The sequence below is a fragment of the Erinaceus europaeus genome, chromosome 2 (assembly GCF_950295315.1).
Source record: "Erinaceus europaeus chromosome 2, mEriEur2.1, whole genome shotgun sequence".
NCBI classification, from domain to species: domain Eukaryota; kingdom Metazoa; phylum Chordata; class Mammalia; order Eulipotyphla; family Erinaceidae; genus Erinaceus; species Erinaceus europaeus.
Window position 1 is genome coordinate 101381740 of NC_080163.1, and position 13957 is coordinate 101395696.

A 13957-nucleotide genomic window follows, 5' to 3' on the forward strand; every position below is an offset into this window, starting at 1 on the left:
GCCTTTTTATGATGTGTCTGGTATGACTTTTTCAGGTCTAGAGAGATAAAGAAGCAGAGTAACTGAAAGAGACCATGGCACTGGAGCTTCCTACAAGGTGGTGGAGGCTAGGCTCAGCCCTGGGTAGAACACATGACAAAATGCCACATGACCCCACTGAGTTATTTTGGTCCACTGATACAATTTCTAATCTATGGAATATTTGGGAAAGAATAGGTTTTAGATGTTTGAATGACAACAGATCTGCATATACAAGACTATTTTCTGAGAATATTTTCAATGCCATATTATTTTTTATTGGATAGATACAGAGAGAAATTTAGCAAGGAGGGGGAGTTAGGGAGAGAGACAGTGAGACACCTTCATCCCTGCTTCATCATTTGTGAAGCTTTCCCCCTGCAGGTGGGGACCAGGGACTTGAAATCAGGTCCTTGTGCACTGTAATATGAGTACTTAACAAAGTGTGTCATTGCTTGGCCCCTCAATGCTGTTTATGCAGCGATATCAAATACAAAATAAAATGCTTTAGTGTTATACTCTGGAAAGGGATAAAGAATGATCGGGACAAAGTCTGAATCAGTTGACATTTAGAAGTCAGTCAACTGAATGTTCATCTGACTCAGCAGATCTCTACTTCATGTCACAGTCCAGTTGTTGGTTTCCTGGACCTAAATAATGTCCTTCAGGAATGACCCTTTAATGGTCTGCTCTTCACTGGTTTACTACATGGGTCACAGATAGTTTCAATCATATATATATATATATATATATATATATATATATTCACTATCTTCCAAGATCTTTCCTGTCTAGAGGACCTGTGTTAGAACTCATTAATTCTCCCACATGGCTAATTGCAAATCTAAATATGGAGGCCTTCCATCCTGATAGTATATGTGATCATCTAGATCCAGAAGGTTTAATTGGGATTTCTGAACTCAAAGTATTCTTTATACCCCTTTTCTTAGAAATGTTACAGTTGTTTTTATCAAATGAAAGAATAATCATTATTAGAAGGAGTTTCTGAACAATAAAAGACAAGGCTGACAGAATAGTTCATCAGTGAGGGTTTCTGCTTTGTCTTGGAATTGACCCTGGTTCAAGGACACCTCCATCTCACTGAAAGAAGCTAAAGTATTGTAGTGACTTTCCCTCTCTCTTCCTGTCTTTGTCTCTCTTTCTCTGAAAAAGGTATCCCAGAGTGAAAACCAAAGTTAACAACCTGCAACAAAAATTACTACAAAAAAAGTTACTTGGGCTTTTTGGTGAGAAATTCAGTGGGTCTAAAATGGAGCTTAAAATATGTAATCTATGTGTCAGTGACTGTACTGTAAATCATTAACCCCCAATAAAAAATAGGAATAAGAAAAACCATAAAATTATACATACATATATATATATATATATATATATATATATATATATAGAGAGAGAGAGAGAGAGAGAGAGAGAGAGAGAGAGAGAGTCAAGTTTGAGGCCAAAATCACTACATTGGAATGCTGTGTATACAAGGAAATTTTTACAAGAGGTAGAGCAATGTTGTAATGTTGTGGTGTCTCTCACCCTCTATTTTCAAAAATTCCTTCAAGCAGAGGAATGAAGTAGGCATGAAGTAACTCCAGTGGCAATAAATAAATAAGTAGTTTAAAATTGTGTATATATATATATATATATATATATATATATATATGAATTCCTACAAGAATTCATATCTAAGAACCAGATTTTAAGAAATACTTCCCTAGAGAAAAAAAAATCAGTTTTCTCTGGGGATATGAATTAAATTAAATCTAATAAACATGCAAACAGTTCAACTTTTTCTGGAATAAGAGGATAATTTATGCTTCATAGGATAGAAATTCACAGGAGAAATCAGTAGTCTCTGTGGTACCATTCTTGCTTAAGCAGTATGTAAAAACTGAGTACAAGGGGGTCGGGCTGTAGTGCAATGGGTTAAGTACACATGGCACAAAGCGCAGGGACTGGCATAAGGATCTCGGTTCGAGGCCCCAGCTCCCACTTGAAGTGTGTGTGTAGGGGGGTCACTTCACAGGCAGTGAAGCAGGTCTACAGGTGGCTATCTTTCTCTCCTCCTCTCTGTCTTCCCCTCCCCTCTCCATTTTTCTCTGTCCTATCCAACAACAAAGACAATAATAACCACAAAGAAGTTAAACAGCAAGGGGTAACAAAATGGAAAAACAATAGCCTCCAGGAGCAGTGGATTCCTAGTGCAGGCACTGAGCCCCAGCAATAATCCTGGAGGCAAGAAAGTAAAAAAAAAAAAAAAAAAAAAAAAAGAGTACAGATTACATCTTCAATGTCATCCAGGTCTCCATTTGTCTTCAACCAGATGTCAAGACCACAGTTTTTTTTCTGTTTGTTTGTTTTCTGTTGATTTAGACCTTCCATACTTGATAACCTTTCCTTTACACTTCCTCATGGAAAGCTTCTTCAGTAATCTCTGTTAAGTATTAATTGATCAGATATTTTTTTTTCTTTTCCTTATCTGAAAATTGACTTCCAATGCAGTTCTCTTTTTCAAACATTTTGTAGCTCTATCAATCTGGGTGTGTTAATGAACTCTACTACTAGTTGCCACTTCTATGCTACTAATCCTTTCATTTTAAAATAAATAAATAGAGTCGGACGGTAGTGCAACGGTTAAGCAGACATGGTGCGAAGCACAAGGATTGGAGCAAGGACCAGTTTAAGAATCTCGGTTCGAGCCCCTGGTTCAGGCCCCCAGTTAGAGCCCCTGGCTCCCCACCTGCAGGGGTGTTGCTTCACAGGTGGTGAAGAAGGTCTGCAGGTGTCTCTTTCTCTCCCTCTCTCTGTCTTTTCCTCCTCTCTCCATTTCCCTCTGCTAAGAAAAAAATAAATAAAAACAAAAAATAAATTGGGAAACTGATAGGAAAGAATGAACTCATTGACTGGAGAACAGTTACAGTAGGAAAGCATATATAGTCAGACTGTAGAGAAAGCTTCAAGAAAGTACTAGTGGGTTTGGTTTTATGCTAAATAGAATTAGAATAAAACAACTGTCTATGAATGATTAGGAGATTTTTCAAGAAAAAACATTCATATTTATGAGGGTGGAGGGAGGCTGCACAATTGAGAAATGCATAGTGATTATGGATCACATGTACAGATAGTGGTAGAGAATTCTTAATGAGAAAAACTACATAGGCTGAGGAGGGTATCGTTACCTAACTTCTACTGAGTGCTTCTGTTTAGTCAAGAGTCTAATGCACTATTTTAAGTATTTGTTTTTGGTCCAAGAAGCACCATAAAAATATCATAGTGGAGGGGTTGGCTATTGTTGTATAGTAACATGAGCATACATGTTAACATGTGTAAGGAATTGGGTTTGAACCCCTGCTCCCCATCTGTGGTGGGGGGCAGGGAGATGTCCATGAGCTGTGAAGCAATGCGGAAGGTGTTTTTCTCCCCCCTTTATTTCACTTTTATCCCCAGTTTCTCACTGTCTTTATAATAAAAAAAAGCTACCAGAAGCAGTTAATTCATCATGCAGGTGCCAAGCCCCAGAGATAACCCTGGTGGCAATGAAAATAAATAAATAAAACTGTAATATTCGATTCTTCCTGGAAGGAGATGGCACATTCTATCAAAGATAAGTCTCCCATTTTTCCAGGAAATTTCTATTCAACATTATAAACTGAGAAGCCTTAAGTAGCCCAGAAATAAGACATTATGATTCTGGGAGTTAGGAAATGGCAATGGGATATAAAAATAAATTAGCATTTCAAACAATAAACCTCACTAATGTCCTCAGTACTACTGACACTTATCCTTAAGTGAGATTATTAAAAATTTCCCAAAACTTGAGCAAGAGATCTGAAATAACTACTTCTGTCAAGGGAATGGACTAGTCAGAAGTTGATGAGTACAAAACGATTTTCTAATTATGAAGTTCAACTCCTTATTTCTAAGTCATTTCTTGGTAGCTAACAAGTTCGTTTTCTGTAATTTGTGGTGTCCTCCTTTAAAATAACAGATATAATTTGCCTTTTCATTTGTAATTGTTCATATTAGGTTTCTTTCTCACCCCCAAGAAAATATTAATTAAGTTAATTAAAAGCAAAATTTGGCCCTATGCTGAGTATAAACTTACCTAATAGTAACTTACTTAGTGCCCTTGTGAATATAGTTTTTCTAATTCACCACCAGGGAGTAGATTCAACTTTGTGATAATTTGATTATTAGGTATTTTTAAAATAAAACCTCAGCTAGAATTGTACTTTTAATACAAATAGCATTCCATTATGTTGTCAGCTCCCTAAGGAGAGTTACCCTTTCTGTACTGGAAGTACTTTTTTTTCTACCTACACAATTGATATTCTGGAAAAAGAAATTAAAGGATAATGATAATAGGATCATCAATGAAAAGGTATATAATGATGTCTGTGTAAAACAGGTGAACAATGTATGATTTGAAGAGAATGAAAGACAAAGTCTATGTTGATAGAAGGAATTTTATTAGAATAGGTGAATTGCATTTTACTATTTCTTGAATAGCCCAATTCTGGTTAGAAACACTTGGCCACTAAGACCGGATGAAGAAATATGCACCAGTGAGATAACTGTTTTTTCAAAAGGGAGGTTTATTTTATGTATTTATTTATTTATTTTCTTATTTGCCTCCAGGGTTATCGCTGGGGCTCGGTGTGCCTGCACTACAAATCCAGTGCTCCTAGAGGCCATCTTTCCCATTCTGTTGCCCTTGTTGTTATTGTTATTGTTGTTGTTACTGTCATTGTTGGCATTGCTGTTGTTATTGTTGGATAGGGCAGAGAAATTGATAGAGGAGAGGAAGACAGAGAGGGGGAGAGAAAGACAGACACCTGCAGACCTGCTTCACCGCTCCTGAAGTGACCCCCTTGCAGGCGGGGAGCCAGGGGCTAAAACTGGGATCCTGACTCAAGTCCTTGCGCTTAAGAGTCTTGTGTGCTCAACCCACTGTGATACCACCCGGCCTCAATTTTCTGTATTTCTCTTATGGAAATTTAGTTAAGTGCAAAGTCTGGTGGTGGAGACAATACAGAAAAATCAGAAGTTTATATTTTCTCTTTTCTTATTATATTTTAAAGTAAACACAGAGATAATTGTTCCCTATAAGGGGAAAAATGACATTTACCCAATTTTTAATTCTGTATAAAATTTTCATTAAAAAATTTCATCATACAGCCTACTCTGGCATATATAGTCCTTAGCAATCTATCTTTTATCACTGTGTTCCGGAATCTACTAATTGCAAAGGTATATACTCATGTCACTACAACTGCTTGCAAACACTGCCTTCATAAAGTCTTTAATTTCCTAATTCCCTAGTTCCTAATAGGGGATAAAAGTAACACAAAAATAAAAATAATTATTTTTGATTATCTGAGATTTATTTTCTGTAATACTCAAAAAGAGAAAACATCACAAGGACAAAGAAATTCAACAGAGATTCTCTTAGTCTTTTTGGAAGAATGCAAATCCATTTGTGGGGTAAGAGGCAAATTTATTAGTCATTTCATAAAACTACTTTATAATCATTTTATTTAAGTTGAGTTTTACCTTTTATACAAGCTTCTGCAAATTTTAATGACTTCCTGTGCATTTATTATGAAATAATAAATGAGTATTGACGTAGGGTTCCCGCCAGTGCTTCTGGCGGATTTGCGGAACAAAATTTCTCTCTGGCTGGCCTTCTTTTCCCTCCTGCACTTTGGTGGGGTGGGATGGATCCTCTCGTAACCGTGCAAGTTCACGATGACCCAGGAGACCACGAGGACTTGGTGGCGGCGGCCATGTTCCCGGGCTCGTGGACGCGCTGGCCCCTTAGGGGAAGGAGCTCTGAGGCATGGCCGCAGGACATCAAATCAAATGCATACAGATTCATTATCTCCATCCCCTAATCGCGTGTCACCTGTGCCTCTGAGTAACCCAACAAGTGCCCCAAGATATGGAACAGTGATCCCTAACTGAATCTTTGTAGGAGGAATTGACTTTAAGACAAATGAAAATGATTTAAGAAATTTTTTTCCCAGTGTGGGTCTGTAAAAGAGGTGAAGATTGTAAATGACAGAGCTGGAGTATCCAAAGGGTATGGTTTCGTCACTTTTGAAACACAAGAAGATGCTCAAAAATTTTTACAAGAGGCTGAAAAACTTAACTATAAGGATAAGAAATTGAACATTGGCCCTGCAATAAGAAAACAACAAGTAGGGATCCCACGTTCCAGTATAATGCCAGCAGCTGGAACTATGTATCTAACAACTTCAACTGGATATCCTTACACTTATCATAATGGTGTTTCTTATTTCCATACTCCGGAGGTAACTTCTGTCCCACCACCTTGGCCTTCACATTCTATATCTAGTTCCTCTGTAATGGTAGCTCAGCCAGTTTATCAGCAACCTGCATATCACTACCAGACCCCTACTCAGTGTCTTCCAGAACAGTGGCAGTCTAGCGTTCCTCAGTCTCCTACCTCTTCTGCTCCATTCATATATCTGCAACCTTCTGAGTTTATTTATCAACCCTTGGAAATTGCACCAGATGGGGGATGTGTCCCTCCACCATTGTCTCTGATAGAATCTTCAATTCCAGAGGTGTATTCTGATCATGGAGTTCAAGCCACCTATCACCAGGTTTATGCTCCAAGTGCCATTGCTATGCCTATGCCAGTGATGCAACCTGAACCAATTAAAACAGTGTGGAGCATTCGTTATTAAGACAACTGGGCAGCTCTAGTCCAGCTCAACTGATTTCTTGTCCAGTGATCCTTGTGTGACCAAGATCCAGCTTCAACAAACGGGCTAGAAGCTGCCCATTGTGAAACTTAGGTTTAGTTAATACCTTGCCTTACTTATTTATTCCACTATAAGCTGTCTAAATTTGATGAAATTTGTTTTTTCAGCTGTTCTACAGAATTTTTTTAGGTAGATGTGGCATGTTGGCTTTTTATGTGTTAATCCAACTGTAGTAACATTTTCTACATGTTTTATCCATTCCATAAATAATAGCCATAATGGGAATAGTAGGTGTCTTTCATTTGCTCTGCTTTCTGTTATTTCTTTTCTTCTCAGCCTAACAGATGCTATGTTTCATGTTTTGCAATTTATATTTAGGATAAAAGTTTTTCCTAATTCTAATAGAATTTTAATACTTCCATGCCTTTTGTCATAAGCATATTTAATTTTAATAATTGAGTTCAACTGCATTTCAATTGTTATGGCTTAGCATGCTTTTGTCTTAACTTTCTTACCTATTACTGTTACTTAAATAATTTTGTTTCTGCCATGGTTATAAAAACTTCAGTAGTATATCTACTTTAATAACATTTTTTCAGATATCAGAAATGTCATCAACATAATCTTGCATTTTGTGGGATGAACTCAATTATATTAAATATTTCCTTTAATGTTTGTGATAATTTTGTAGCCTTCCTATAATATAAGCCAGTTGATACCAAGTTTTATATAATACAAATCAGTTTTCATTTCTAACATAATCCCAAAACACTGACATACCACTTTGACATTCTTTGTGTGCTTTATTTGACCTTTTCTTTTTATATATTGCCAATATACTTAATGACATATTAATTTTAAAGGAAAATCATTTTCATAAAAGTAAAACTGTCTTATACTGTATGCGTCTTCCAATCCATACCAAATAATATTACATCCGCCGATCACAACCTAACCAATGCAATGATTGCCACCTCAACATGCTTCACCTCAGACTGTGTCCAGAGACTTCACGTGTGGAATGACAACCCTTCAACTTCATTACTCGGGTGAGACCTTTCCTTTCATAGTATACTCTAATTGCATCTCAGGTGGTTCACTTTCTAACAAAGTGTATATATCTAGATATACACCAGTTTCTGTGAGAGAGAGCTTATGTTCACATGTATCCATAAACTAATGCAAAATATATACCTGAAAGCAGAAGTACACTAGAGTTTGCAGTGAGTACCTCCCTAACACTTCCTCTCCACTACTCCAAGCTTTGGGTCCATGATTGCTCAACAATTTGTTTGGCTTCGTATGTTAACTCTCTTTTCAGTCACCAGGTTCCAGATGCCACCAGGATGCTGGCCAGGCTTCCCTGGATTGAAGACCCCACCAATGTGTCCTGGAGCTCAGCTTCCCCAGAGACACACCCTACTAGGGAAAGAGAGAGGCAGACTGGGAGTATGGAATGACCAGTCAACGCCCATGTTCAGCAGGGAAGCAATTACAGAAGCCAGACCTTCTACCTTCTGCAACCCTCAATGACCCTGGGTCCATGCTCCCAGAGGGATAGAGAATGGGAAAGCTATCAGGGGAGGGGATGGGATATGGAGATTGGGTGGTGGGAATTGTGTGGAGTTGTAGCCCTCCTACCTTATGGTTTTGTTAATTAATCCTTTCTTAAATAAAAAATTTAAAAAACCTGTCTTATACCAAAGAAAACTTTTGTATTCCAATTCTAAAGTCAGTTCTTATTATATAATTGTAATATAAATGGGGAGGAAAAGCCATTGTTGAAAAGTTGCTGAACAAATCATACACATTTTTAACATTAAAATTTCTGAGGTGGAATATAAAATATTTACAGTAATTTGTAGTTCTTTGACTTTCTGTTTTTAGGAAAAAGAATGAAAAGATGTAAATAGTATTAGCCTAATAAATCTATTTCTTGCTCCACCCCAAATATATTTTATACTCAATAGCAACAGCAGAAATAATAGAGCATAATAGACCCAAATATTTTTCTGGTGAGTGAAATAGGTTGTTTCTTCTGAAACCAAAATGAATGTTTGCCAATCAAATAGTTTCAAGAGAATAACAGGACTTTATGATTATATACTAGCATCCAAAGATGTCATGTACATTAATTACTATCAGTTTTTATATATGTAAATAAAATAATAAGTCACATAATAAAATTTCAAAAGGTTTTATTCTGTAATTAAAAAATTATTAGCCACTAATGTTAGAGACCTTGTTTTCACAACACTATCCTTAAGAACAGAAAAAGTAAATGGTTTAATTTTTATGTTAAACATGATGATAAGCAAATCCTGTACTGTTAATAAAAATTAATGATGTATTAAAAATTAATAAATAAATGAAGGTAATCAAGTCCCAAATTGGGATGGGCTTTTCGTGGCCCCACAGATTCTGTGTGAAAACACCCAGATCTTTTTATTTTAAAAGAAATACAATTTTTGTTATCCATGACTGCCACCTCAGCACCTCCACTTGGGAAAATAATTGAAAATAATTGGGATTATTGCAAAGGACTCTTATCCATACATGCATCTCTAATTTTGCATGTTTCCCCACCATTACAACTAAACAGTAAAATCTGTTTGCCCTTCCTGTGGATATTTTGGGACTAAGAGCTTATAAGCAAACATGTCTCCTAAAAGGTATGATAATATGAGCTGCTCATTAATTTTTACTTTTGCCACAAGCTGTAGCAGTTTGGCATAAATCTTGATGAAACTGCCTTATTAAATTATAGGGCCACATAAGGTACCTTGATATATTTCAACTGGTTTTACACTATGACAACTATAAATTGTCATTGACTTGATGTTCGTTACTTTAATTTAGGTAAAACTGATAACCATATATAGCAATTTCCTATAAACAATACAAATAATTAAAATCTAATAATCATTGTGATTAATTCAACAATAGATCTTAGTGCCCTTAATATTAAAAACATCTTACTCAAGAGATTATAATTACCTAACTTCATCTAATAAGATATTTCTGTAAGCAGTTCAAGAAACTTGTATTACCGAGACTTGTATTACCCTCAATAAGCCTGGGGCTAATAATCTTATCTTTCATTTACAACATTTTAGAGATACAAATTTGGTTGTGAAATTATTTGATTCCCATGATAATCAATAAAATAGCCATTGTAAGATAATCTGTTCATGCCCAGTAAATAGAAACTTTTTCTAAGTTTATTATTATTTATTTGTTTGTATTAATGATTTAATAATTGTTAACAAGATTTAAAGATAACAGAAGTATAAATCCACACAGTTTGAGTTCTATATCCCATCCCCTGCTTTGGAAACTTCCCTGTTCTTCATCCCTCTGGGAGTATGGACCAAAATTCTTTAAGGGATGCAGAAGGTGGAAGATCTGGTTTCTGTAATTGCCTCTAGCAGGACATAGATTTTGACAGGTCCATTCACACTTCCTGCCCGTTTTTTCTATCTTTCCCTAGTGGCATAAGGCTCTGGGGATTAACATGACTGAATTGGTAGTGACTCAGTCTCCCAACCTTAGTAGGTCCTATTTACTTTAGTTAGTTTATTTGTTTCAATATTTTTTAAGATAAAAATACAGAGGGGAAGGGGTTGGAATGAAAAGTAACACATATCTTTTTCAACCTTGTTTCTGGTTTTTAAAAAAAATTATTTATTTATTGGATAGAAAGCCAGAAATTGAGAGGGAAGGTGGTGTTACAGAGGGAGAGACATAGAGAGACACCTGCAGCACTGCTTTGCCACTCGTAAAGCTTTCCCCTGCAGGTGGGGATGGGGACTCCAAACCAGGCCTTTGCGCATTGTAATATGTATGCTCAGCCAGATGCGCCACCACCTGGCCCCTCAAGCTTGTTTCTTCCCCACACTTCTCCCTTAGACTCTTCTTCTGATGGGGAGTATTTTCTTAGTATTATTATTAATTTAATAATGATCTACAAGGCCATAGGATAAGAGGTTGTATTTAGTTTTCTGAGACAGCAATCTTTACAACAAAGGAAACTCTTGCACTGACACCCATTTAACAGTATGATGTTACATGCATAGCAAGCAAGTTATCCTTTTATCTATCCTCACTACTGTTTGTAGTCTTCTGATTCTCCATAGACTACAGTCTATGAAAATAATGTCTTATTATTCACGAGTCATGTTTTTTTAAATTTTATTTTTTCAACCTCATATGTACCTTAATTGTTTTCAGAATTTCTGAGAATTTTGTCTATAGTAGCAATTATAATACTTTGGCTTAATCCAGAATTGCTGAATAGTAGTGTAAGTAGATCTCATCAGTTTACTTCTAGGGTTACTGGGTTAGGAGATCTGAAATGGTGTATGGTAGTCTGCATTTTGATGAAGTTCCTGGATGATTTCTCTAAGAGTTTAGAGTCCACCCTTTGATAACCACTGGGTTAGTTAACAGCAGAGTGTCTACCACCAAAATGCCTACATTCAAATTGAATTCTGTTGCTAACTAGTTGCTTACCACTTAATGAGTTTCCTTGAACTCTTTTGTGATGCATTGTCTTAATAGGCACTATGTACCTAATATTATTGACAATATATAGAACTTTTATAGGAGCGGGAGTCCGGCGGTAGTGCAGCGGCTTAAGCGCACACGTGGCACAAAGTGCAAGGACCAGCATAAGGATCCTGGTTCAAGCCCCTGGATCCCCACCTGCAGGGGAGTCACTTGACAGGCGGTGAAGCAGATCTGCAGGCTTCTGTCTTTTTCTCCCCCTCTCTGTCTTCCCCTCCTCTCTCCACTTATCTCTGTCCTATCTCACAAATAACTACAACAATAAAAAACAAGAGCAACAAAAGGGAAAACAAATAATTTAAAAAAAGAACTGTTATATAGCTATGCTATTGGTTGCTTCTGATCTACTTGGTCTAGGCTTTTGAGAGAGTCTGCATATCAATTACACTGCATATATTGAGAAAAGATTCAGTTTGTGTTTTGAAAAACTTCGAGACATACAATTAATTTTCCCCATCTCGTATCAATTAACTAGTGATATATATGACTACATTTTACTAGGAGTGTACATAAACACTATTCCCACCACCAAAAGACTGTGACCCATCCCTCCCACCCACTCCCACCCCCCACTGGCCCAGGAAGCTGCATGTCTACCCCTCACCTCAGGGTATTACTTTGGTGCCCTACGTACAATTTGGTCAGGTCCTGCTTTTAGTTTCCCTTTCAGATCTTCTTCCTCAACTTCTGTTGATGAGTGGGATCATCCCATACTCATCTTTATCTTTCTGACTTAGCTCACTTAACATAATACCTTCTAGCTCCGTCCAAGATGGGTCAGAGAAGGTGGGTTCATTGTTCTTGATAGTTGCATAGTATTCCATTGTGTATATATACCACAGCTTTCTCAGCCACTCATCTGTTGTTGGGCACCTGGGTTGCTTCCAGGTTTTAGCTATTATGAATTGTGCTGATATGAACATAGGAGTACACACCTCTTTTTGGTTGGGTGTTATGGAATCATTGGGGTATAACCCCAGAAGAGGAATTACTGGATCATATGGAAGGTCCATGTCTAGCCTTCTGAGAGTTTTCCAGACTGCTCTCCATGGAGGCTGTACCAATTTACATTCCCACCAGCAATGTAAAAGGGTTCCTCTGTCCCCACAACCTCTCCAGCATTTGTTGTACAGCAAACCCTAACAAAAGGACTTTTCAAAGTTAACCTAATTACCAAATAATGTGATGATAACATTAACTATCGATTGTCTTTTTGAACCCTAAGACAGCAGGAACCTCACATCTCCACTATAGAGCTTTTACTTCCCCCAGTCCTGGAAACATTGGATAGGGCCCACTTTCCGTATGCTTCTCCCAATCCATATCAAATAATATTGCATCTGCCGATCACAACCTAACCAACACAACGATTGCCACCTCAACATGCTTCACTTCAGACTCTGTCCAGAGACTATACGTGTGGAATGAAAACCCTTCAGCTTCATTACTCAGGTGAGACCTTTCCTTTCATAGTATACTCTAATTGCATCTCAGGTGGTTCACTTTCTAACAAAGTGTATATATCTAGATATACACCAGTTTCTGTGAGAGAGAGCATATGTTCACACGTATCCATAAACTAATGCAAAATATATACCTGAAAGCAGAAGTACACTAGAGTTTGCAGTGAGTATCCCCCTAACACTTCCTCTCCACTATTCTAAGCTTTGGGTCCATGATTGCTCAACAATTTGTTTGGCTTTGTATGTTAATTCTCTTTTCAGTCACCAGGTTCCAGATGTCATCAGGATGCTGGCCAGGCTTCCCTGGACTGAAGACCCCACCAATGTGTCCTGGAGCTCTGCTTCCCCAGAGACCCACCCTACTGGGGAAAGAGAGAGGCAGACTGGGAGTATGGACTGACCAGTCAACGCCCATGTTCAGCAGGGAAGCAATTACAGAAGCCAGACCTTCTACCTTCTGCAACCCACAATGACCCTGGGTCCATGCTCCCAGAGGGATAGAGAATTGGAAAGCTATCAGGGGAGGGGGTGGGATATGGAGAATCGGTGGTGGGAATTGTGTGGAATTGTACCCCTCCTACCCTATGGTTTTGTTAATTAATACTTTCTTAAGTAAAAAAAACACACACACATGGGGGGCGTTAAAAAAATACACACACACACACACACATGGGGGGGTTAAAAAAATACACACACACACACACACACACACACAAAAAGAACTGTTATAAGAGCAGGTCTAAAACAAAGTAATCAATAACCAAAATTTAGCTACTCTAATGAAGTTCAGAGATCCATTTGACCCTAAATTCAAGATAAGTAATAATAAAAAATTAATGTATATACTGGTATACTGTCTCTTCACCATATACAATTATACTGGGATCATAAATACTATTGAAAAAGAAAATAATACCTGAAGCTATATATTTAATTGCAGCAAATATATAAATATATATTTAATTGCAGCAAATATATATTTAATTGCAGCAATATATATATTTGATAAATTTGAATCCATTTAAAAAAGGAGAGAACATTCATAATATCACATGAAGTATGGTTAAATTCTTTCCAAGAAAAATAATTTATATTGTGGATACTTTAACGCTATTAGAATATCAAAGCCTAGTACATAATGGACATGCTATTATATTCATTCTACATAAA

General features: G+C 37.1%; 1 pseudogene; it reads left to right on the plus strand.

The window, feature by feature from the left end:
- Window positions 1-5880: 5880 nt before the first annotated feature.
- LOC103125037 (protein boule-like) lies at window positions 5881-6899 on the plus strand (annotated as a pseudogene).
- Window positions 6900-13957: the final 7058 nt, after the last annotated feature.